The sequence below is a fragment of the Puma concolor genome, chromosome B1, assembly GCF_028749965.1.
Source record: "Puma concolor isolate L17-30 chromosome B1, mPumCon1.1.hap2, whole genome shotgun sequence".
Classification (NCBI taxonomy): domain Eukaryota; kingdom Metazoa; phylum Chordata; class Mammalia; order Carnivora; family Felidae; genus Puma; species Puma concolor.
In genome coordinates this window covers 104,657,108-104,684,442 of record NC_141670.1, presented here as the reverse complement: position 1 = coordinate 104,684,442, position 27,335 = coordinate 104,657,108, and the positions used below count along the sequence as shown (strand labels likewise).

At 38.8% G+C, this 27,335-nt stretch overlaps 1 protein-coding gene across 1 annotated transcript in view; it reads right to left on the bottom strand.

Annotated features, from left to right (window-relative positions):
- Positions 1–27,335, bottom strand: part of PRDM5 (PR/SET domain 5) — a 210,247-nt gene that overhangs the window by 13,229 nt on the left and 169,683 nt on the right.

Genomic DNA, 27,335 nt, shown 5'->3' with positions numbered 1-27,335 from the left:
AACATCTAAATTATGTTTTTAAATGAGGTATTTTTTAATTGTTTGTCATAGGCTCTTAAGGAAAAAAAATGTCTTCACAGGAGAAGAAAAAGTGTTCACATTCCTCAGCCAACTTTGATACCAAGAATTTGTTATCACCAGCCTTTTTGCTTAGAATATAGATTAACATTGTTCCATTAAAACAGCCAGTCATTATCAAGCAGTGCATAAATAAAAAGGTTTGAGGGAAAAAAGTAAGATTTCTTTAAAGTAAACTTGCAATGAGATTTTTTTCAAATACATCTTCAAAAATGTTATAAAGTTTTTAAAATTGAGGTAGTGTGTGTGTGTGTGTGTGTGTGTGTGTGTGTGTGTGTGTTCGTATTTAATTTCATGTTATGTAGACAAGCTCCATACACATTTTCTCCTTAGTATTTAAAAGAATATTATAAAAATTGTCAGGCCTAAAAAAATGGTATGTAAAGAATGAAACAGATATATGTGTGTGTCCACTGGCTAGGTCTTACAAAATCAAACATTACTAGTGCAGGTGTCCCTCTCAACTCCCTCCCCCAACCCCTCCACTCCCTAACTGCAGCACCTGCCCACTTCCTCAGAGGTGACCACAGTGCTGGATGGTGAACTTATCAGTCCTTTGCTTTTCTCTCTGTTTTTACTGCACGTGTATGGAAGGATCTCTAAACAAGACTTAGCATTATTTTGCTTTTTAAACGTATTTAAATAGCATCACACTGCATATAAACTTTGTGAGTTCTTTTGAAAGTTACTTAGTTTTGCTCAACATAATCTTTATGGGCTTCTAGTCCTCAATTTTATTTTGTGAACATATGTAGTTCCTACTCATTCATTTTTAGTATCATATAGTATTACATTCAATGGCTACACCACAATTTGCTTATATACATTATCTAGTGATGGGCAGTTCATTTTTTACCAATTTTTCACTCTTACTTTGCTCTGAATTTTTTTGTATGTGTATACTTGAATGCAGAGAAGTGTAATTCCCTGTGGTGTGTGTATCTAGAAGTGGGTTGCACCTTCAACTGTTTTAGGAATGTCCAAAGTCTACAAAGTGGATAAACCATTTTATACTCCAAAATGCAGTATAAATGTATCAAATCAATATGTTGTACCCTTTAAACTTATATAATGTGATAGGTCAATTATACCTTAGTTTAAAAGAAGGAGGCAAAAAATAATACAGTATTAGTGTTTGCTTGGTATATCCATTTTTTTACTTTCAAACAGTCTATATCCTTAGATATGAGGAATGTCTCCATAAATAGCATCCAACTGGATTTTTTTTCAAACCATACTTGTATCACTTTTGTTAAGATAACAAGTTTTGCTTCTTAATCTTCATTAATATGTATTATCATTTATTATTATAATTATCATTATAATATATAATTAATGTATCTATATATTAATATGTGTTATTACTCATGTATTTGAATATATTTCTTTGTTTTAAATATATCTGAATATATTTCTAACATTTTATTTTGTGCATTGATTTTATCTTGCTTGTTTTCAAAGTTCTTTTCCCCCTATAATATCTTGTATGTTTTGGATTGATAACTTTCCCCCTGTATTATCATAGAAGTTATGAACACTATTTCTATCTTCTTAGTGGTTATCCTTAACAGTTCTACCATGTACATTGAACACAGCTTAAAGATTATCTATGTTTTCCCTTCTACTGAATAACAAGTCCTGTAGAATGCTCCTGTCTTAGAGGTTATGTGTAATAGTGTTTTATTTGTATCTTTATTTTTAATGCCCAATATGGAATCATTATTACTTTACACAATCAGTATGGTTTAGTTTCACACATGCTTAAAAATTTCTTTACTTTTCATGCTTTCTTGCCTATCTGACCTTCGCAGGATCTGATGATGGTAAATTCCATTTTTATTTGATTGAAAATGACTTTATTTCTTATTTGTTATTGAAAGTCAACAAATCCAACTATATGTATAACAGACCCTATTTCTCATGTCTCTTAACCTCCCTTTACCATTTCTATTGTTTTGTATTGTACTGTATGCAAGTTCTTTAGAATCAGTTGATCAATTATCTTCAGGTATGAATAAATTGTTAATAGAATCATTTGATTTTTAATTTGTATTATATTTTAATTTTTTTAAAGTTTTTCTTTGGTTCTTTTCAATTATGCTTCATTGTGGATAAAATCTTTTTTACTCATGTTCTTATGTGTATTTAAACAAATATTCTAGGCATTTATATAATTTACTTCATCTGATAAATCATTATCTTAAGCTTTTTGGATATCTAATTCTGCTATTTGTGGTTTCTCCTGTCTCCTGTTCATGGCTCTTGTTTCCTTGGGTGTTTCTGGAATTTGGAATCATGGGCTCATGTTTGGTGGTCTTTATCTGTTAAAATGCTGTGACCCCAAAGTTGAGGGTAAGTCCCTTCAGACAGCATTGTGTTTGCTTCTGCCAGGCATTCTGGGATGCTATCAATCAAAGACCATTTTAAGTTTATTTCTTGCCTTAGGGTTTTCTGGTCAGGGAAGTATTTTAAGTCTGAACTCTAAACACACTTGAGGCAAAGACTGTGGTTATAAACTCTAAGGAGAACTCTTTTCTCTAGCCAGCAATTACTGAGACAGTTAGATGTCCCAAACACCTCTGTTTGCCAAAGGTAGATGATTTCCAGTCCCTGACTTCATTTTGAGTGTGGTTTTTCTAGGGTCTCAGCACTGTGGTGGGATGTGGTTCCATCTTGCCCCTATAATCTAAGCCCAGAACTTGCCTCCCTTTCCATCACCATTCAAAACCAAAGCTTGAATTTACAGATACTGACAAACACCTTGTAAGGTGCTACATTCTCAATGTGATCATTCTGGCACTCAGCTTCAGTTTTGTTTGTTGGATTCTGGGGATTACTGTTACCTTTTTCTTTTTTAAGTTCAGGTATTTGCTATTTGCTTTACTATATCCAGCATGGATAGAGTTTTGTATAAGGTCTCTGTGTTTTATTTTTTAAGTTTTATTTATTTATTTTGAGAGAGAGAGAGAGAGCATGTGTCTGCGTGAGCAGAGGAGGGGCAGAAAGAGGGAGAGAGAGGGAATCCCAAGCAGGCTCTTCACTGTCAGCGCAGAGCTCAATGCGGGGCTCAAACCCACAAACTGTGAGATCATGACCTGGGCCAAAACCAAGAGCCAGACACTTAACCGACTGAACCACAAAGCCCCCCAACTTTCTTAAAGTTTTATTTATTTATTTTGGGGGGGGGGAACTCTGTATTTTAAATGACTGTTCAAAGTTAACAGAAAAAAATGCATTTTCTTGGCAGTCCAAAAAATATATTTTTTTCATTTAGTCTAGATCAACACAATCTCTTTTCACATATTGCATAACCTTTGGTGCCTATTATTTCTTGAAATATTGACCAGTATAAAAAAAAAAAAAAACACACACACACACACACACACAACTTGAAAATGTAGTTGTTAAGTATTTAAATTAGAAATTTCTTAGGGTTGCTGGGATTTATTATATCTAAATGTTTTACTTACCTAATATTTTAAAAACATATAAGGAGATACTCATATGATGTATATGAGAAGAAAAACAGGAAAGCTTTTCGCTCTACAATTTATCTAGAAAACAAGATCTTATGAAGAAGTGAGAGGCACATCACTGCAGCGGCTGCAAGGACAGGTGAGTGTCTGGCAGAGAACAACCCAAGACCAATTATCTGGATGACGTCCTAAGAGGGTAATAGGAGGTTTCCGGGAAGAAAAGCCGTGAAAAACAACATCTCAGCATCATTGATTAAGAACATCCTTCTCACTCATTCCCAAATCTCCTCTCAGGAAGTACTTAACTGTCTAGGTGAGTACCCTGCAGTGCCCCACGGATACTGAGAAAGGTTCTGAGCCAGTGTATGGAGATTCTAGTGAAGCGCTCTTGCGGTTATCATGCGAGTTTTCAAAAAACCCAAATGTGTGTTATGCATTGCCTTGCAGTGAATAAATAATGTTTTACACACACACGTATATCCACCCACTCATATACTGGCATTTTTCAATGGTTTATTAACACTATTGGTGATTATTTCAATACGCTTTATTTACAAATGTCACAGAAATTGTATTACCTTCACCTATGTGTTTTCTCCCATAAAAGACGCTGAAAGTACAATAACTATCACGTGTTTCTGTGCGTGTGTTGGCAGGAAAGCTGGGGCTGAAACTTATAATGTTAGAGAGGTTCCTCCAATTCAAACAATTTGAGAATTACAGTTGGAGGAGGGACCCATTTAATGAAGCAGTTCTGCATCTGCCTGGACTCCCTCTTTTCTACCAAGAACCGTTTGAAGCTAAGGATTCCCCGGGGTTTTGTCCTAAGTATTTAAGTATTTGTCCTAAGTATTAAGTATTATTATTAAGTCCCAAGATTATTAGCTCACAAAGGCTCTACAATTACATTTCAATGTCCGTCTAGAAAGAAAGGTTCTCCGAGTCCTTAGGCCACAGCAAAGTATAATAATAAGAAGCCCTGTTTGCCCTTCATATGTCTGTCCATTTCTTCTATCCCTGTATCTTAAACAATATCCAATTTTCCTGAAGATGTTGCAGGGAGGGATATAATTCCTGACAGATTTGGTCAAAACGTCTTACAGGGCTCCTTGGAAAGACTTTAATGCCCACCCTTGAAAAGATCCCACTCTACAGTGAATGGTTCCAAAGTGTTAGGAAATTCCTGCTCCAGTAAACAGCTTTTATACCAGAGGCAGAGCCAGAAGGTCAGAGATCACTCACCTCAGATTTAAGAAAACCAAATGAACTGAAACAGAAAGAAAAAAGTGCATTTTCTTTTTCAGAAAAAAAAAAATTCCTTTTCCCCCTTTCTTACTAATTTCTTCCCAACTAACCCTAATCAGTCACGTGAAAGAAATACCACCTCACATGGTAACCATAGTTGGGCACAGAGAGTAAGCTGAGTGGTACAAAGATACCTATACCTGTTCCCCCTCTCTTTCTCTCTGAAAACCGTGAAGAAAATCATATAGCCTCTAGAGCTTTCCTAAGTATGCCTAGTCCTAAGTTCCCAGTCCAGAAGAATCCATGCTTGGAAGTAAGAGAACTTCAATTTCTAATTGCGGCTGCCTGCCCTTACCATAGCTTCTTTGAGGATGACAATAGTTAGGTAATTACATAGTGACTGACACAGCAAGAGACCATGTGACACAGAAAACTTAGGGAATCTCTGAGTTATTGTCAGGTTAGGCAGCAGAGCTGGGGCTCAACTCTCTGCTACATCCCCAAGTATACACTGGAAAGCAACCTGCAGGCTGGTGTGGCTGAACGGTTCAAGCTAGTTTGGATGCCACTGGACTTCCAAAGGTCGCAACACTCCTCCCCCACAAAGAACTCATATACTATCACCACTTAACATTAATCATATCATAGCTCCATTACTTCTCTTCCTCTATCTTTTCCTCCATTTCAAAATCTTTAATATGGGCACAAAATCGGATTCAGTAAAGTATTACAGAAATTGTAGCACTGTTTCAGAGTGGAATATGTAGTATAAATTACACATTTGAAGTCATTAGCTGGGTTTAACTGAAGACAGAATGATTAGGCCCTTGATTAGTTCTGTTTCTCAATGATTACACAGTTTAACTGACAAATAGCTTGTCCTTTGTCATCGTAACTGGGGAATCGTTACTAAATGGAGGCAATCTATTTGTCAGTTAAACTATGTAATCTGTCAAAAGTAGAATTAATCAGTAGTCTAATCAGTCCACCTTAATTAAACAGCATTTGGCAGAATTCATTCAGAAGGTAGGATTTATAGAGTTCTACACCCTGCACCTTGTTATGTAGCTAATAAAAAGTCCTATTTTTGTGCTGTTAATGCCTATCTATCTATCTATCTATCTATCTATCTATCTATCTATCTATCTAAAACTTCAGAAGTTGTATTTTTTTCCAACAAGAACTGAGTTAAAAAATTTAAAAATCTGGGGCGCCTGGGTGGCGCAGTCGGTTAAGCATCTGACTTCAGCCAGGTCACGATCTCGCTGTCCGTGAGTTCGAGCCCCGCGTCGGGCTCTGGGCTGATGGCTCAGAGCCTGGAGCCTGTTTCTGATTCTCTGTCTCCCTCTCTCTCTGCCCCTCCCCCGTTCATGCTCTGTCTCTCTCTGTCCCAAAAATAAAAAATAAAAAAAAAGTTGAAAAAAAAATTTTTTTTAAAAATTTAAAAATCATTTTAGAAACAAAGTCACATTTAAAAAAAATCTTGGAGGTATCTCCAAATTTCTCTAAATAGAAATTTGTTGGAGGTTTCCTCTTAGTTTAGCCAAGGATTGCTTGCCAGGAGGTAAAGAGTCATGCCCTCCACTACACAGACTAGCAAAGACAAGGATGGATGGTGGGCAGATTACCTGCATGCCACAGGTACACATTCTGAATATTACCCATGGTTGTTTTTATGTCAGGCCCAATCAAAGAGAAATAGAAAATATAGCAAATGAGCTTTTTCCTTTGTAGTCAGAGGCCAAAGTATATGGTATAAGGAAGTCATAGAATGATGGTTCATAAATGTTCTCTCATGACAGTGGTAGCCTGACTCCAATAAAATTGAGAAATACAAATGAGTAAGCAATTATAAGAAAACAGGCAGACTACTGAGGATGGTGAGGAGTATCAGAGCCTATAGTATTGTGAACATATATAAACACAGTTGCCTTATGACAGGGTTCAACCTATAAGCAAAAAACATCGGCTCCTTGGTTGTTATACAGTGTGTGAAGACACTTGATGGACAAATCTTTCCTCTACTTGTCTTGCTCAAAGCTGTAACAAGGCCAGAGTGTCCGTGCTGTTAATGAAATAACTTCCATGTGAGCAACTTGGACACCAAATACAATCTGAGAGAAGAAACTCACTGAAGAGGAATCAAATGTGGAAATAAGTCTCATTCTCTCTCTCTCTCTCTCTCTCTCTCTCACACACACACACACACACACACACACACACACACACACACATGAAGTGTGTTAGGATATAAAAGTTATCTTTTGTTCCAAATCAATTTCACTGGATTACTTTTTCTAGAGTAGATATTTCTAGCTATTAATATTTATCCTATTAAAGTTCAGAAAAATGACTTTTGTCAGATGATAATTTCCTATTTCTAAGTTTAAAAGAAAATCCTAAAAACCTCATGAAACAGAGATTCGATGTGAATTTCTTAAATATGAAATTTCTAAATAAAAATAAATTGTGTACATTTCTAGTTTCCCATTTTCTCAGTTACTGCAGCAGTGGTTGACTTTCTACTCTGGCAGAGATGAAATGGGCAACTTGTGGCTAAATATAAAAGCATCATATATTTTTTTATGTTTATTTTTGAGAGAGCAAGAGAGATGGAGGCAGAGTGTGAGTGGAGGAGGGGCAGAGAGAGAGGGAGACACAGAATCTGAAGCAGGCTCCAGGCTCTGAGCTGTCAGCACACAGCCAGACACGGGGCTCAAACTCATGAACTGAGAGATCATGACCTGAGCCGAAGTCGGATGCTTAACTGACTAAGCCACTCAGGTACCCCCAAATCATCTTATTTTTAAAGCATTTGGGACAAAGTCATTTAACCCTCAGACTTTTCCATCTGCAAAATGTCTCACTAATCTCCAAAGCAGAATGTGGAGCTTCTTGTGTAAGGAAAGATCACATACAAACAGCCTTGAACTCTTGCCAGGCTGCACCCTGATAAGACCCATTTGCCAGACCTTCCTGAGACAAGGCACAGGGGGCCTAAACCATCCACTGTGGTCTGGCACAAGGTTTCTCAACCTCAGTATCATTGATATTTAGGGCCAGATAATGCTTTGTTTTAGGAAGCTGTCCTGTGTACCCACTAGATGTCAGTAGCACATACCTCTCCCCTCCAAGTTTATTCCCAAATTGTAATGACTCAAAATATCTCCAGACATTGTCAAACATCCCCTGGGGGTCAAAATCACAGAATTACCATACAGTAAAGTACTTTCCGAACTATCCGCTGTCAAAGACTGTGTTTTTCCCAGTGTGTTGCTGACCACTACTTTTGTGAAACAGGTTGAAGTTTGAAATTACTTAGATGCCCAGCAATGTCAAAAAGCTGCAAAAGTCCTAAGTACTTTGTCACAATTTCTGTACCTATGTCATCACAGACCAGAAACAAAGTGGGCTGGTACTGGTCTTCAAGCCACACTTTGAATAGCACTGGTATAGAATAAAAATATCTTTGATTACAAATGCCCATGATTTAGTTGTATCATCATTTAAGTGAACAAGTTATATAATACATCTTACATAAAGCATAACTACCAACAGAATTACACGTAAACCTTGAATTAAATATCCTTTTAATATTACATATAAAAATTCCAAATTTTTATGGTTGGGGGTAGCAGAAAGGTTATAAATGGAAAAAAAATGCATATTTGTTGAAACTGGGTGGGGTTACATGGAGATTTCATTACCCTATTCTCTTTGCTTCTGTGGGCTTAAATTTTTCCTTATAAAAAGTTAAAGGATTTTTAAAAAAACTGTTTTCATTTTATTCTAAAACTTAAAACATCATTCTCCTTCTGCTTCAAGGATCTTGGCCTTGTTTTAGGGAAACCGTTTCTGGTATCGCAAAGGTGGATCCCGTAAACATTAAGTCCTCTCAGAAGTCAGAAATGCCTGCTCAGAGACGACCTGGTGCTAACATTGACTGGTCCCACGGCCAGCCACACAAACTCAGCCTGGTGGGTAGATTCCCCACACTCAGCCTCTTCCCCCCCCCAGCCCAGCATGCTCAGGTTGTTCACTCAGAGGTGTGTTCAGAGCAGGGGGTCTCTTGTGCTCTCGTATATAATAGGATCGTTTGTCTGATTGGGTCAACATCATACGTCACGTGGCATTTCGCATGCTAGATCCTCTGAGAATAAATGAGAGCTCCAGGCCGCATCCTGCAGTGGCCCTGACACTGACCAGAGGTCAGGCTTGACGTGTCCCTTCAGGGTGGCAGAAACTGTGAAGCTCATGCTGAGATTTCCAGATTTTTCCACTGTCCTAGGAGCCAGCTAATTCTCTCGGTAAGACTGGCTCTGTGACCAAAAGATGACTACCCAGTTCTATAAAACATCCGGTTGGCAACAGAGTTGCAGGTGGAATTTAGAGAAGGCTTTGGGAGTGTGGCCCCACGGGCTGCTGTTACACACAGCTGAGGGGACAGATCTACGGCCCACAGTGCGGCATGCCATATATCTAACAGCTCCTCTTAATGGCCCTGTTTCTGAACACGCATGTGCCACCAGCTGCACACAATCAAAATGCACCGAGTTTCCCTCTAACGAGCAGCCTTGCCTAGAAAACCTCTTTTACAGATGTTTATAGCTTTTGTGGCTTTTTATTCACCATCTTATTTTTATAGCTGGTGTGATCTTTCAACATATGACAAAACATACCCATGGCCTAGTAAACAATGCACCTAAAAATTATAACTCTTAGAGAAGCTTACAGAAAGCTAGGAGAATATTTAAAGCAGGTTTCTACATAACACATCCGTAATTGGTTTTGCATTGTGGCTAATGGAAAACACACTTTCTAAAAACTAGGAAAATGAATTGCACAATTCACATATAGAAAACTAAAAATAAGCGCAGTAAACAGAATATAATTCTTATATTAAACTGTTGTATACAAACTTTAAATAGAAACAAGAAGGCACTCCGTCCCTTTTTAATCCACTCTTGAAGCCCAAAGAATGATGTGTGTAAATGAAATGGCTAGAATAAAGTCTGGTCACTTGCAGAGAGGGGATAGAAGAGGTTTTCTGGTATAAAGCGAGCAAAGAATTATCCGAACCAGCTCAAAAACCTTGTTTCCCTGGGGCTACATAGGTGACTGGGACCGGGACTCATCTGGAATGGTGAGGCAAACTGACCTGACTACACTTTTCCCTTATATTCTCCCAGTCTCTAACCTATGGATTGCATTCTTGCCTGCACTGAATCACCGAGGGAATCTTTTTTTTAAAAATATCAATACCTGGGCTCCATTCTAAGAGAGCCTGATTTAGCTGGTCTGGGTGTGGCCAGGCACTGGCATTTTTTAAAGCTCGCAAGGTGCTTCTAATGTGCAACCCAGAAGTGAGAACTTCTAACCTGGTCCATCATCTTCTCGAGTAATAACTGTACTACTACTAATAAATATAACAACAGCAACAATAACTTTTTTTTTTTTTAGAGAGAGAGTGAGAGAGAGAGAGAGTGAGTGGGGGACATGGGCAGAGGAAGAGAGAGAGACTCTCAAGCAGGCTCCATGTTCAGTGGGGAGCCCAAAGTAGGGCTGGATCCCACGACCCTGGGATCATGAGCTTTGCCAAAATCAAGAGTCACACACTCAACCAACTAAGCCACTCAGGTGCCACATAACTTCTATTTCTCCATGTCTTCCTATGATTCTCTCCTACCAAGGCACTATTATGCATGTTAACAGAATGTCTAGTTCATGTTGGCTGGTAAAGTGCTAGAAACTTTTAAGGATTTTTTTTTTTTCCATTTCATTGTTAATTTGGAATGGCTATTCTCTCTTGCAGGTGAAGCTGTATTAGTTTTAAAACATGACCAAGGTTACACCATAGGGTAGAGAGGACACAACTCAAAATACGGCACGCTTACTTCACAGCCAGTGTCTGTAGTGACCTTGTGTTGTGGCTTCCTAACCACCCAAACCCCTTCCGCCTGGTCAAACACAGTGGAAGAGGAGACTACCTGGTCCAGCCAAGAGACAGACTGTTGATTAGGCTAAGCTGCCTGCACACGGAATCACCTGGCAGCTTCAAAAAATGCTGATGCCTGTGACCCAACCCCCAGAGAGTGTGATTTCATTGCTCTGGGGTGAGGCCTGAGATTTGGCATTTTTTTTTTTTTCAACGTTTATTTATTTTTGGGACAGAGAGAGACAGAGCATGAACGGGGGAGGGGCAGAAAGAGAGGGAGACACAGAATCGGAAACAGGCTCCAGGCTCTGAGCCATCAGCCCAGAGCCTGACGCGGGGCTCGAACTCACGGACCGCGAGATCGTGACCTGGCTGAAGTCGGACGCTTAACCGACTGCGCCACCCAGGCGCCCCTGGCATTTTTAAAGACTGTAGGTGATTCTAACATGGACACACATTTGAGAACCACTGGGCTAAGCCAATCATGGCAATTCCACTTCCTTTTCAGTGATGGGTTTAGATGTCACATGTCACATGACTGTGGTTATTAAGCAGAGTAAGGTCTGTGGGGAATTCCGAGAAAGGCTTTTCCTGACTGTCAAGGCCGACATGTACAGAGGTGATGCCTGGGTTGCTGCAGGCAGCATGTAAGGAGTTGTGGTAGCATGTGAGGAGTTGACCGAGGAAAGCAAGAGAGATGAGAGGAACCACTCAGAGGAGCCACTGAAGACCTTGTGGAGCCATTGCATTGACCAACCAGGAGACATCCCTACCTCTGAATTCTTGTTATGTGACTTAATGAATATCTTTATCATTTAAGGTCCTTTCAGTGGGGCTTCTGATTACTAAGGAACGGAAGTATTCTACTGTCTTTACCTTCCCAATCATCGCACCATATTCCACCGACCCTATGCTAGTGACAGAGAATACTTCTAGCAGATTGAAGCATAATGCTACAACAATAAGTCAAAAACTAAGAGTCAGTGGCTGGCTATTAAAAATGACAAGGTACATAACATCCCAGTCTAAGAGCCTCAGCTCTAAAAATGGATTGAGTGTTCTTTTGGACAGCAGCATTTTTCTTATACATATGAAGAAAGTTAGAAAGGAGCTGAAAATAGGGGCGCCTGGGTGGTTCAGTTGGTTAAGCGTCTGACTTCGGCTCAGGTCATGATCTCATGGGTTCGAGTCCCACCTCAGGATCTGTGCTGACAGCTCAGAGCCTGCAGCCTGCTTCAGATTCTGTGTCTCCCTCTCTGTCTGCCCCTCCCCCACTCATGCTCTGTCTCTGTCTCTCTCAAAAATAAACATTAAAAAAATTTTTTTAAGTAAAAGAAAGGAGCTGAAAATATATTTGCTGATAAGAATTCTGAGAACAATGTGAGAGTTGTGCATTGTAAAGAATGTTCTTTGTAATCCTTGAAAGAAAAGGAATGCTGGTTAAGTGAAAGTGCGTTATTATTTAAATTATCAAAAGGGAAACTACTTCTTTGCCTGCATAATGACAAATTGTTTAGACTTTTTTTCCTCAAAAATCTTACAAAAGAAGACTAATCGTATAAAGAGGACATTTTTTCATAATAAGGAAAAAGTGATTCTCACCAACTTACAAGATTATAAATCAAACTTTGAAACAGAAATTCAAATTGTAACAAAAATATGAGGAAATATAAGGGAAAAAAGTAGAAGGGAGTAGAAGGAAAATAAATATGGTAAAAAATATAAAGGATATATGGAAAAGATAAATGTATGTATACATATATACATAAAGATAGATATAGATACAGATATAGATAGTGTCAAAAATATTGTTTCACTTAACAATCAGAAATGAGGCCAATCATGGAAACAAACTGCTGGAGCTGTGAGAACACAGAACAGTAATGTGACTGACTTATTCTTTTGTCACATACTGTCTTCAACATTTCTGTTTGTTGTATACTAAAAATTTGCTAATGAAAATCAAAGTAGGTCTTGTAAGTTTAAAGCAGCCTCAATTTTTGTGCATGTTCTAAGTTGTTTTATCTACCTAAGGAATATTTCTGCAAAAATTAGTTCAAGACACAGTAATACACCACCAAAAACAAACTTAGGAAGAAAAATATTAACTACTTCCTCTAAAAAGGTACTTTTCTATATGTGAATTAGTCAAGCTTACTTATCAGTTAATTTCAACGTTTCAAGTTCTATTTACAAGTGATCTGACAGCAGTCAAGATAATCCCCATGATTAGACGATGGCGTAATTAAGGGTAAATTCATCAGCAAAAGTCTCCATTGTGTATTGAGCCAGACACCTTGTGGAAGACATGAGGTTTGAGACATGGTCCTTATCCTCAAGAAGAATCCAACGAATTTGAAAAAAAGACAGGGTAGATGGAGTAGATGGAGTTGAGATTTACTTGTCCATCAACCTTCAGTTTGTGTGGCTACACAATATGAAATACAATATGCAGCAAATACCAATATCCCTGTCAATTTAGGGGTCATAATACAGTGGCACACATTACAAAGAATAATATGAAATGAGAACACAATGCATTTAAGAAGCAGATTCAATCAATCCACAGAGAACTGATTTAATTCAACTTGCCTACTTCCAAAAATAACAAGCATGCTTTCTGACATATGTGATGGTGGCAAGTGTAATCCATCTTTGAATAAAACTATAAGGTTTATTCAGAGGTCTGTAGGAGAAAGGAATTATGTAAATGCAAAGCCTTAGAAAAGGGATATCTAATTCTGAAGAAATAACATACTTATCCCATTACATAACTTTGAAAATAATAAGCAGAAAGGTGCTATCACACATGCAACTAATTCGCCCATGGCCAACAGAGCATTCATTTTAGCCAAGTTCATGTCAACAAGTGAAACACAACCATCAAGGCACAGGCAGAAGTCAGAGGAAATCATATCATCAATATAAATTACATCTCTGACTCAACAGACTCCACAGATGGCAACAAGCTAGTAGCATAGACCTGCCCCCTTCAAACCTCAAAAATGCTGAAAAAACCAGCCTGTCTATTTGCACAGGTGAGGATTCCACAGTTGTCCTGGCAGAGACCTTGCTAGATTTGAATGCGCTCAAGTCATACAATGTTTTCACAAAAAGTTAGCTTAAAAATTGAAGGAAAGAAGGAAAGAAAGAAAGAGAGAGAAAAGGAAGGAAGGAAGGAAGGAAGGAAGGAAGGAAGGAAGGAAGGAAGGAAGGAAGGAAGGAAGGAAGGGAAAGAAAGAAAGAAAGAAAGAAAGAAAGAAAGAAAGAAAGAAAGAAAGAAAGAAAAGGAAGGAAGGGAGAGAGAGAGAGAAAGAAAGAAAGAAAGAAAGAAAGAAAGAAAGAAAGAAAGAAAGAAAGAAAGAAAGAGGAAGAAAGAAAGAAAGAAAGAAAGAAAGAAAGAAAGAAAGAAAGAAAAAGAAAGAAAGAAAGGGAAAAGAACACAACAGCATTATTGGAATAAGTGAGAAAAGTTTTGTTTTCCAAATTTGAATATCCATAAACATTTTTACCCCAAAAGCAACAGCAGAACATTATTTTTATTCATAAAGTTAGCATCTTCACTCTTTACCCTTTTCATCTGAACTGTTTTGTTCTGCAAGTAAATTTGAGCTCAATCTTCTTTTGCAAATGGGTGAGTTTTTGTGAAAACTTTTTGTAATCTCTGGTGGCACTACAAAGCAGGCTGATAAATACTTCCTACCATGTGCAAAATACCATTCCTCCCCCCCAAAAAAATGACCTAATGTCATCAGCAGCAATCAGTAACAAATCAGATTTTGCCTTTTCTTTTTCTTTTTACATAATGGTGACTTCATTCACTAGCTTCTGATTGTTTGGGGTTCAGTATGTTCCTTGAGAAGAGACTTCTCATTAATTTATTTTAAGAACTATGACTAGTATGACCAACTGTCCCCATTTACCTGGGACTAGCCCAGTTTCAGGCCTTAAAGTCCCACATCCCAGGAATCTCCTCACTGTGGGCAAAGAGCAAGGTGATGCCAAGTTGGCGTCTATGTTAAACAGGCCACCTGAATTGGGGAATACCAGCCTGTTGTAATGTCCCATTTACACACCATCTAGGGAACTACAGGCATCATCCGTATAAAGTCACTCAGCTGTCACCTGATAGCACAATATGCTAAACACAAGGCCTGCCTATACTACTCCTTGCCCTCTCTCCCGCTCTCTCACCCTAGGTACACACAGAGTCTTCTGCCTCCCTAGAAGGATGGACTCAGCTCCTCGGGACAAGCAGTGACTGTCACTGCTGAAAAGAGCAGCTTCCTGTCCCTGCTGGCATTAAGTTAAGATGCTGGAGGATGAAGGACGAAGGATGAAGAATGGCTGAGGGGTAAGAAGAGTAATACTTCAGGGTGAAGTGCCAAGGTTTTGCTTGACCCAAGCAAAATGCTTTTTGACTCAAAAAGGTGATTATTGTTTTGTTGTTTTGCTTAAAGGAAGAACATTTGCAGAGAGCTACTTATGAGCTATCAGAGCGACTCAGAAATCATTCAACTCATTCTCTCCAAATACATTAAGTAAAAGAAAAGACTTTGAATTGAGGGAATTTCCTTGTGGTCCCTATTTTCCAAGACACAGCAAGTCTAATAGAATTGCAGACCTCAATTCTGAACCATTTCTTTGCATACTGGGATGATCTTATTTAATGTTTTCCTTCTTCACATTTGTTCCTCGATTTACATGTACCATCCCTTCAGAGTATGCTAACACGTTGGAAAAGAATTGCTAGTGCAATCTCTTAGAGATTTGTTTTCTCTTTTTACACCTGCAGGGGCAATAGTTTTTCTCCTAGTAGCCAGATATTCTCCAAATCATTGTAAGTAATACATTTGGTGGAAGATTCAGCTAACAGAATTCTTACTCTGCACACCAAGGAACGAAGCCACAATGAGGCCCAAATTCTCAGAGAGAGTTCAGTGAGTGTACTTCTTTCCTATCAAATAAAGTACAGAACTAATCTCCAAGGACCGCTGTCCAGACAGGGGGGGAAAGAGCACACATTGGTCATCTCAAGACACAAAACCGAGGGTGTGGATGGGCGACAAGGCAGGTCTCTGGGGCTGTAAACTCAGTATTGCATGAAAAGGAACAGACATTTGGCATGCGGCGGCCGTAGCACCCGCAACAGCTCTTAACAGGACAGATGTTGGAGAACTCACTCATGTCCTGCCAATGGGGAAATATAAACAGAATTTAATATTTTAAAAATTCAAAATTTAGCCATTGAGTCATATATTACTTGGTGCTAAACTGTCCCGCATGTTAAAGACTATATTGTAGATGGAATGTCATTTTTTTGGCAACTGCTTGGTATACTGCTTACATGTCTAGAAACACATGTTAATTTTTGTTCCTTCACTTCTGTTGCCTCTACCAAGCCAAATATATATAATAGACTGAAAGCAGTCGTGTACATCACATTCTGGCAAAATGTTGATTTTAACTTATACTGGAAGAGTGAACCAAATACATTCATTCACTGAATAGGAGTTGCTGAAATGGCAAGCCACATATATAAGGGAGGTGTATGTATATATTTACATACATGATATGTACACATATAGACACGGTGGATGTGATAATGACAAAGGCTTGAGTTTAACAGAATTAATTCAAATTAATTCAGTGTAACACATATTGAGACCAGTCCTAGGAAAGCCACCAGAACTGTCCCTACTGATGTGCTGAGGTTTGGCACTGGGATCCAGCCGGTATCTGGCACGAATGCTCTGGGATGTTTGAGACCTGGAACAAGCCCAGGCTTTAGGGCTTTAGGGCTTTAGGGCTTTAGGGCTTTAGGGCTTTAGGCCTGGGCAGCTAGGCAGTCAGAGAATCTCAAGGGTAGACCTAAAGCTGCTCAAGGAGATTTTCAAGTGTCTGTCACTTTTTACTAAAGCGGAAAGCACTTTACACTCTGAAAGCACCACTGAAGAACTCAGACCATCCGTTTTCTGCCACGGTAAGAATTAGCCCTTGGATGAGTGGCTTCTGTCACTCACAGCTTTATCCTAGCCCAACCACTAACCCTGGAGTGAGGGGCTTCAGGTATGATTACCAGCCTCCTGCGTCTGTTGCCCATTTCTTCTTCCTCATGATTTCCAGAACACCAAATCTCAATTCAGTAATCTGCCCTAGGCATCTGTTACAATCTAGCAACAAAAAATCACAAGCAATCAGCACCATCATAATCCCTGTAAAGCACAGAGTTACGAAGCAAAGAAAAACTTTAGAAAAACAAGGTATGTGTTTGATAGGTCTTTAAAGTACAAAAAAAATTGTAAAAATAAAGTACAAATAAATAACATTTCATGACTAAAATTCATTGAGAAACTGCTGTCAATTTTGGTTCCTATTATTTCTATCCTATTATTTCTATCTTGATCATATAATGATATAGGAAACTAAGTTGAAAAAAATACCAAATATATTTATATTGTATATGTGTATTTATAAAGTTAAAAAGTCTATATTTTTGTATATTTATAAAATTATAAACACTAGATATACATTTATATACTTATTTTACATATTTTTTACAAATAAATTATAAATTACAGTTATATATTCTGATTCTGACTCCATGCAATGATAACTTCAGAGAACACTTAGTTACACTAGTACTATCCAAATATTCATAAAAATAAAAAGACCTGGGGTGCCTGGGTGTTTCAGTCAGCTAAGCCTCTGACTCTTGGTTTTGGCTCAGGTCATGATCTCATGGGTTTGTGAGATCGAGTCCCACGCTGGGCTTTGTGCTGACAGTGCTTGGGAGACTGCTTGGGATTCTCTCTCTTTCCCTCTCTCTCTGCCCCTCTGCCATGAGCATTCTCTCTCAAAATAAAGAAACTTAAAAAAAGAGACCAATTGGTTTGTTCTTTAATTGAATTCTGTTTTTGTTTTGTAAGCACATGATATCATAGAACTTGCTATACTCATTTCTTTTGTAGAAACTCTTATCTTTCACTTTCTCAACAACAATACCCAGCCCACATGAGTATTCTGCCTTGTGTGGCATTTGACCGATGGTATTAAACTTTTAATATTCATACTTAAATACTCTCTGGAAAGAACTAAAGTCATAAGGAAGGATAATAGCTGCATTACAGATTTCCTACAATGAGCAGACAAACTATTAAATAGAGAATATATGCAACAAATATGATTTCACTGGAAAATACCCAAGTCTGTGACCCCCAAAAAGATAATTTACAATTGAGAACTGAAGTTGAGATGAGAACTGAAGGAAAATTGGATTTTATAAGCAGCAGGAATATAAGTTTAAATATTCTTCAGGGGCAGTGGGACAAAAGCCTCCCTAGCAGCTATGACTCTAGGACCCCAGAAGGAGGCAATCTTCTCTCCACTGAATCATGACTGATACAGGGCATGAGGATTTAGTCTTAAGCACTGAGTGAAGAGAGAGTCAGAGCCTTAATGTTTCTTAGGGAGAGCAGATTTTTGGGTCAGTCAAATTGTAATGATATTCATGTTCTTAGAACCACTAACTGCCTCATATATTATAGTGAAAAATAAAGAAACCAAAGAATAAAGCCTCTTTTATGGAGAAAAAAAGGTATATCCATAACTATAATTTAAACTGAAACCAAAATAAATGACCTTGATCCTATAGGCCCTTTGCTTCCTTCATGAATTTAAGAATACATTTCACTCTAATATCTAGAGTTACTGAAATCAAAGCATTTAAAAAACATTCATGACCTCCTTAAGAGGAAGGCAGTATGGCTAAGAGGCCCAATAGGTCCATCAAAACCATTATTCACTCAATCTGACTACTGGGCTTGATATCAACTTTCTGTGTGGCCTACTAGGAGTCATTACTGGCCTAGATGTATCTTTCTGGAAAAATATTATACCTAAAATAGCCTAAAATATTATACCTAAAATAGATCTTCAAAGATTTGAAAGGTTCTTACATTGAAAATGCTGTTTTAATTTCCAATAATGCAGAGAAACTGCAAATGAGGAATTTACATAATGTATGAGGACTAAATTTCACCACATTGGAATTGCACTTATTAAAATGGATTACAAGGGACATGAAATAGCCCTCCTTGACGGTTTTCAAAATATTAATAATATTTTAGCAAAAATAGCTTAAAAAGTGCAAGTGAAGGGAAAATGCCTGTAGAGGTCATACTGGTACTGTTGAATAATTTTTGATGAGGGGTGTCTTTGTGACAGCCATCTTGGGACATTCTCCAGCAAGAGACACTTTATAGCATGAATACTGGAGACCCTGAAATGTGGGACGGGGGAGTGCAGTGGATTTAAAAGGTACTATAGCAGCAACAAGTTGTTTTTGAACTGAATAAAAAATCAGCACCAGTTTTCTTAGAGTATTTGTAAAAGACTGGTTCATATAATATGGAAGGTAAACCTTTAAAACATCTCGATGACTATATAGTCATAATAAAGAATAAAGACTGTAGTGATAAAGATATCTAATTTCCAATCTCTGTGCTGCCCACTAGTCGTATGACTGGACAAGCTACTTAACCTCTCTAAACCTTACTTCTCTCATTTGTAACATGAGATTTTACCCCTATGTCATAAGATTTTGCTTATCATAATGCTTGGCTTATCATAATAATAATTCAATAAGGGTATTTTATATATTATATTCACTTGCTTTCTTCCATGTATTATCAAAATATGCACATAAATAATGTAATTCAAAATTGAAAAAGATACACAAATTATTAAAATATAATTGGGGTGATTTTATGAAGAAAGGGAATTATGTATGAGCCTCAATATAGCATTGTTCTTGAAATCCATTAATGGAACCTTCATATAAATAGATAGTCCTTTATTTCAAGATTCCTATGATACTTTAGTAATTAAAGTCCCTGAATAGAATGCAAGATGAATATAAAATCCTGTTTCAGAGAGCAAATAGTATGGAAAAATGTATTACTTTTCTAAGAATAATGGTCCCATTTCTTTTAAAAATTAATTGTATATTGCCTATCTTAAAAACAAAGAAAAATTCTCTTTATACATTTCACACAGCATGTACTTTTCTTTAAATCCCGAAGTATATTATTAAGGTCTAAAGATAATACAGTGGTAGCGAAGCAGCAATCATCATTTAGCTTAAATGCTAAATATTTATAGAGTTTTATTTTAGCTAAATCTGCAAACTGCTGAACATAGACTCTTTGTGGATACAGCACGTTCAGGTTCTGATACCACTCTGCCCCATCTCTTACAGGAACGGGTTCAATTGGATACAGCAACCCCAAGACAGTACATCAAGTTTCCACTGAGGATACCATGGGAAATGAAGAGACAGTTGTGTCCTAAATTTTGTCCTCACAGTAGTAACAGTAATAGCTACAGCCTTAGCAATTGAGGTATAATTTCATTAGTCTTAACCTGAAAGACAGTTTTTGTAATATAAAAAAAAAATGATATAAAAGATGTAAAAAATGTTAGTTTAGGGTATAGAATTGCTTGGAATGAACACTTGTCTTTACATCACAGTTGTGCATTTCTAAGCAGAAAGCACCTAGGATCCTTGCTTATCTTCTTCCTTCATTCCCTCGCTGGGAAACAAAAGTCTGTGTTGACTCATTACTACCCACAGCATCAATCAATCATATCTTCTTGTCCCAGCACAGAAATCTCCATGTGGTCTTGTGGAACTTGCCTCGTCCCCCACCTTATGCTGCAGTTCTCTCCAACACACACTGCGGGCTCTACCCAACTCACAAAGCTTCTTGCCAACTCACAAAGCACAACTTCATAACTTGGTACACAGTGCTCAGTTGATTTGGCATGCCCTGCCCCCAATTCTGCTCTTTTCCCTAGAAAGCTCATACCTATGCTTTCTGACCCAATTCAAACTTCTTCAGTGAACTCTACCTGGTCTCCCTCGGGTAAAGTTAGCTGTTATATTTTCCACGTTCCAATGTTCCTGTCACACACTGATCCTCTCTCTGAAACAGTAAGCATTTTATTAATGTAAGTTGTCTGTCTCCCCTCTGGGTATGCAGAAAACTCCTGATGGCTGAGAACAAGTCTTAGAAATTGTGAACTTTCGGGGCGCCTGGGTGGCGCAGTCGGTTAAGCGTCCGACTTCAGCCAGGTCACGATCTCGCGGTCCGTGGGTTCGAGCCCCGCGTCGGGCTCTGGGCTGATGGCTCAGAGCCTGGGGCCTGTTTCCGATTCTGTGTCTCCCTCTCTCTCTGCCCCTCCCCTGTTCATGCTCTGTCTCTCTCTGTCCCAAAAATAAATAAAAAACGTTGAAAAAAATTAAAAAAAAAAAAAGAAATTGTGTCCTTTCAACATCAATGAAGATCTATTTAGGAAGTCCATTTTTACAGAAAAGATATATAAATACCAGTAGGCTTATGTATGACATTATAAGACATAAAATTATATTGCAGAATGATTGAATGAACAAATGAAATAAGCTCTAAGGAAAAGAACAGAGAAAAGGAAAACTGTAATATACAACTGAAAAGAATGAATGAATATAGTATAAATAATGCCATCAGTCAGATATGTCCGTGGCAAAAGTGGCTGCGAAGCCTGGATAGAAAGTGATGCCTGGGATGCTTAGATGGTTCAGTTAGTGAAGCGTCCGACTTCAGTCCAACTTCAGCTCAGGTCATGATCTTGTGGTTCATGAGTTCCAGCCCTCCATTGGGCTCTGTGCTGACAGCTTGGAGCCTGGAGCTTGCTTCAGATTCTGTCTCCCTCTCTCTCTGCCCCCCCTCCCCTCTTTCTCTCTCTCTCAAAAATAAATAAACATTTAATAAACCACAAAAAACAGAAAGTGACACCTGACCAGGAGCTTTAAGAAGACCTAAGATCTCCTCAGGGAAAAGTTAGAGTGGGGAGAAGATAAAAGAGGCCAGAACACAAGGATTATTTTATTTGTACCATCAAGAAATACTGAAGCAGATGCATAAAAACACAGTGAATTTGGGAGAAAGACCCATGGTCCAGACTGGCCAAAGCCCAGGATGTATCTGTGTTCTCAAGAAGAGAAGGGCTGGACGGTGGAGTGGCAAGTGGTATGACCAGTAGGACACAGGGCACCTCTGGCTACACTATCTGGGCGTCAGTGAGAGCCACCCTGGGGTTGCTTCTGTTTATTTTGTTTTCTTTAGTGACTGAGACACATGATAAAATCTGAGTCATAAGTATTACTGTGGCAGTCATACATGGGATAGAGTATACCAGTGTTTCTTTTAAAAAAATTGTTTATTTGGGGCGCCTGGGTGGCGCAGTCGGTTAAGCATCCGACTTCAGCCAGGTCACGGTCTCGCGGTCCGTGAGTTCGAGCCCCGCGTCAGGCTCGCGTCAGGCTCTGGGCTGATGGCTCAGAGCCTGGAGCCTGTTTCTGATTCTGTGTCTCCCTCTCTCTCTTCCCCTCCCCCGTTCATGCTCTGTCTCTCTCTGTCCCAAAAATAAATAAACGTTGAAAAAAAAATTTTTTTTTTAAATTAACGTTTATTTATTTTTGAGAGACAGAGTGCGAGCAGGAGGGAGGCAGAGAGAGAGGAAAACACAGAATCTGAAGCAGGCTCTAGGCTCTGAGCTGTCAGCACAGAGCCCCCACACGGGACTCGAACTAATGAACTGTGAGATCATGACCTCAGTCAAAGTTGGACGCCTCACTGACTGAGCCACTCAGGTGCCCCAAGACCAGTGTTTCTTAAATTGTTTTGTAGAATGCTAGTCCCAGGGAGATGTAGTAGAACATATACACACGTCTCCACTCACTCACTCACTCACTCACTCACTAACTCTGCTCAAATTACCATGGCAAACTCTAGGTCAAACAAACTATAAGAGATGTCTTTACTGCTGAACTTTTCAGAACCTGTGATATGCTTGTGGAGATCACACAATTCCGACGAAGACTGCACATATGGTTTTTCTACGTAATACTACAAATTCCTCTCCTTTGGCTTTGATGCCACCTCTTTTCTCCGGGTTCTCCTTCAGCTTCTTTGACTGCTTTTCCTCAGTTTTCTTTTGGAGGATGTTCTGCTACTCAATCATTTTCTCTTCATTCCATGGAGACTTCATGAATGAGCTTTCTACTCCCTCAGACTAAACTCCCATGTTTTTCCTGACACCTTCTCTGCCTGCACTCTTCTCCTATAGTGAGGCAGGTACCCCTCCTATGTGGGTTCACAGCACCCTTGGGATACTTCTATCATGGTCCCTGCCATGCTCTGATTATCTCCTCCAGATGCTCCATTCAGAATCTTTAAAGACTAGAACTTTTCCTTAACTCTTCCTTGAATACACAGCACATAAGACAGACGCTAACTCAGCAAAAGTTAGCTGGCCAACTGAAACCAAACACATGCTTTCCTAAGTCTTAAAAAGTTGCAATTAGAAACACACCACATTGGTCAAAAAAGTTTCTTTAATCAGGAGTTCTCTATATATGCAACAAATATTTAAAGTCGTTGGTAAGCAAAGTTAAATAGAAACTGTCACAGAAACCTCTATGATAAATTCTTTTGTTTTTAATGTTGAGGGCTTTATGTGAGATGATCAAGAAAAGCCATATGTCATCCCCAGTATTCGCAACTTAGGACACAGGGATCCGATTTTATTCCCATCATTCAGGATAACAGTAATATCAATCAGCTAACCAAATACTTCATAAGTAATCCCTTCAAATGAAAATCTGTCTGAATTTTACATTACTCATAAGCTCAAACCTTCTCCAATACCTCAGTTAAAATATCCCAGCTGTGGGAATAGTCCGACTGAAGGTTACGTGACAGATAACAAAAAAGTCACTTGCATGATATCTGTCTCATGTACCCTATTGGGGAAGGAAAGAGTTGCTCATTTAAATGCTGAAAAGAGCTCTCCTGTCAGGTCTGGAAGGAGGATGGGAAATATGGCCTTTTGATTTTAGGCACAGATACCTTATTCCTTGCTGTAGAGCAGTGGAAAAAAGAAGGGAGACCAAATGGATACTAGGAAAAAGTCTCTAGGAAAGGATTTACTGTTTCTCCAGGGATGGTGAGCCTGGGAGTATTTTCCTGAAACGTTACCTTATCCCTACCCAAAGCTCCCAGGACGGAATAATCAAAACTTCGGCAAGCTCAGTTGAGTCTGAGGTATCACTGAATCAGAGAACAAAGAAATCTCTAAGATTTAAGAACAAAGTAATTTGGTAATTAGAATGGGTCTGGTTCTGGCCACTAAGCAGCTAGAAACAAAGTATTCAGCAGTGTCTGACAAAGCCAAAATTCTGAGACTACTGACCTTTCAATGTTGAGGGCGTCTCAACTGCCTGCATCATCTGTCCTCTACTTACTCTGTAAGCCTTCTTTCTATCATTATTATTTATTATTATACCCTCTGTATGCTCCAGGAGCCACCACATAAAATTACCTGAAACTCCCAGGCACCTTGTACTAGAGATTCAACCATGTATCCCTAGTACCTAGCACAACTCTGGCACAAGGTATGCATAAAAAAATATTTGCAGAAGAAATAAGTTCTCCTATATTCTGGAATCTAAGAGAGATAACGTTTACATCCATGGTCACAACCTCAATTCCTTGGAACAGTGATATATCTGTGTAAATTGATTTCCCATTATTAACAAAGTACTAAACTTTGCAAATAATCTGCAACCTTTTCTACAAATGAGATGGGTTTTAATGCTTTCCCTAATAACATTAAATGAGAGCATAATTGTTCTCATTCATCTCCATCCCAATGCTGTCTCAAATGAGCAACAAGCAGCGGGAGATAAGGCTAAAGCTTGAAGAATTTTACATGGTCTATGCTGTAGCCCAAGGTGCATGGCCCACCTGAACTTCATCTGTCAGGACAGCTAAACAGAGCAGTATGGCTCCATCAGAGGACCACAGACTTCTAGCTTCCCTCTTTCTTCCCTCTGAGAATAAAGTCTTTAGAGACTGATAATAAGAAAGGCCCAAGAGGGCAGTGAGGTATATGTCAACATGGTACATTAAGCACAGAGCAACAGGGGGATAATCACCTATTGTTGCCTAGAAAGAAAGAACTGCCTCCCATTCACTGTAACCTAGGGAAACACAGACATGCAGACGTTAATAGGAGACACCAACATTCCAAAGAAGTACCACTGTGACACAGGAGAGGGTCATGACAAAGGCACTTCAGGACTTGGCTTGGGATCCAGCACTTCCCCACTCCATCACTTTGCGCCCTTGTTATTTTTTATGACTTAAAATAACGTCCTTATTGTTCGCCTTTCCTAATGGACACGAGGCAGGGCCTGTAACACTATGGTTTCTGGCACATAGTGGGCACATGACAGATATCTGCTAAATGCACATGCTCTTGTCTTCTCATACCTTTTGAGTATGAGAAGGAATTGTTGATTAAGCAAGAATTACACTTATTATCATAACCAGACTCCAAACTCACTGAGGGTGAGGATAATGTCTGATCTGTTTATTGCTGTATTCTCAGTTTGTAGCACGCTGTACTCCTTAAACAAATGTTTGTTTGAAGAAATGAAGAATGAGTGAATTCATATACCTTATCTAGCTATATATTTGTTGGTAAATTTGAAATAGTTCACTTCTGATATAATTTTACTTCATTCATTCAAATCAGTGGTCTGATAACCACTAGGAGCCAGGCACACAGATGCTGAGAAAAAGGAGCTGTAATATTTCTGTCCACACGGAAGTCAAGGTCTAAATAAGAGAAAGATATAAACAAATTGTAACAGTAAGTTTGTTAAATTCAAAAAGAGAGGTTTGTGTATTTCAAACAGCTTCAATCAGAAAGTGTCCTAATCAGGAGGAAAGTCCTAACCAAGGAACATCCCAACTAACCTGTCTTTTCATGATCATTACATTTGAGCAGAGACCACCCATAATTGTGTTTGCCAGACCACCATCCCCAAAGGCAAGAATTACACACCAGAGGCCCCCAAACAGGTAGCATTCCTGATCTAAATACTGCCAGAAAACCCAGTTTCAGACTCTTTGGTTGTCATTTAACTTTCTAAAAATTACTGAAAAGAAAATGTTATGATGGTGATGAGCCTGTTCACTTCAGCCATCCCAATATCACACCAATTACAAAGCCTACTATTTAAAATTTTTTTAATGTTTATTTTTATTTTTGAGAACAGAGAGACAGAGCATGAACAGGGGAGGGTCAGAGAGAGAGGGAGACACAGAATCCGAAGCAGGCTCCAGGCTCTGAGCTGTCAGCACAGAGCCCAACGCGGGGCTCGAACTCATGGACCATGAGATCATGACCTGAGCCAAAGTCAGACGCTTAACCAACTGAGCCACCCAGGCACCCCTACAGGCTACTATTTAAAAGAAAGCCCTTCGTTTAGCCAATTTATACAATTTTTAGTATTACATAAGCAGATGTGCCATTAGACTTTGAATTCGTGAATTAAATTGTATATAAGTATCATGAGAGCCTTTAAAGTTCACACATTTCTGGGTCTCTCAAATCCTTTTTAGAACAGCAAATGCCTTTACAAACAATTGTCTGTACTATTTGTTAAACTACATATGTATTATTTATTTATTTATTTATTTATTTATTTATTTTTATAGATTTTTATTTTTATTTTTTTTTAATTTACATTCAAATTAGCATATAGTACAACAATGATTTCAGGAGTAGATTCCTTAGTGCCTCTTACCCATTCAGGCCATCCCCCTCCCACAACCCCTCTTGTAACCCTCAGTTTGTTCTCCATATTTATGAGTCTCTTCTGTTTTGTCCCCCTCCCTGTTTTTGTATTAGTTTTGTTTCCCTTCCCTTATGTTCATCTGTTTTGTCTCTTAAAGTCCTCATATGAGTGAAGTCATATGATATTTGTCTTTCTCTGACTGACTAATTTCGCTTAGCATAATACCCTCCAGTTCCATCCACATAGTTGCAAGTGGCAAGATTTCATTCCTTTTGATTGCCGAGTAATACTCCATTGTGTATATATACCACATCTTCTTTATCCATTCATCCATCAATGGACATTTGGGCTCTTTCCATACTTTGGCTATTGTTGATAGTGCTGCTATAAACATGGGGGTACATGTGTCCCTTCGAAACAGCACACCTGTATCCCTTGGATAAATGCCTAGTAGTGCAATTGCTGGGTCGTAGGGTAGTTCTATTTTTAGTTTTTTGAGGAACCTCCATACTGTCTTCCAGAGTGGCTGCACCAGATTGCAATCTCAACATATGTATTTTTTTTTTAATTTTTTTTTTTCAACGTTTATTTATTTTTGGGACAGAGAGAGACAGAGCATGAACAGGGGAGGGGCAGAGAGAGAGGGAGACACAGAATCGGAAACAGGCTCCAGGCTCTGAGCCATCAGCCCAGAGCCCGATGTGGGGCTCGAACTCACGGACCGCGAGATCGTGACCTGGCTGAAGTCGGACGCTTAACCGACTGCGCCACCCAGGCGCCCCTCAACATATGTATTTTTTAAAGTTTATTTATTTTGAGAGAGACAGAGACGGTGCAAGTGGGGGAGGGGCAGAGAGAAAGAGGAAGGGAGAGAATCCCAAGCAGGCTCCATGCCCAGCACAGAGGCTGACAC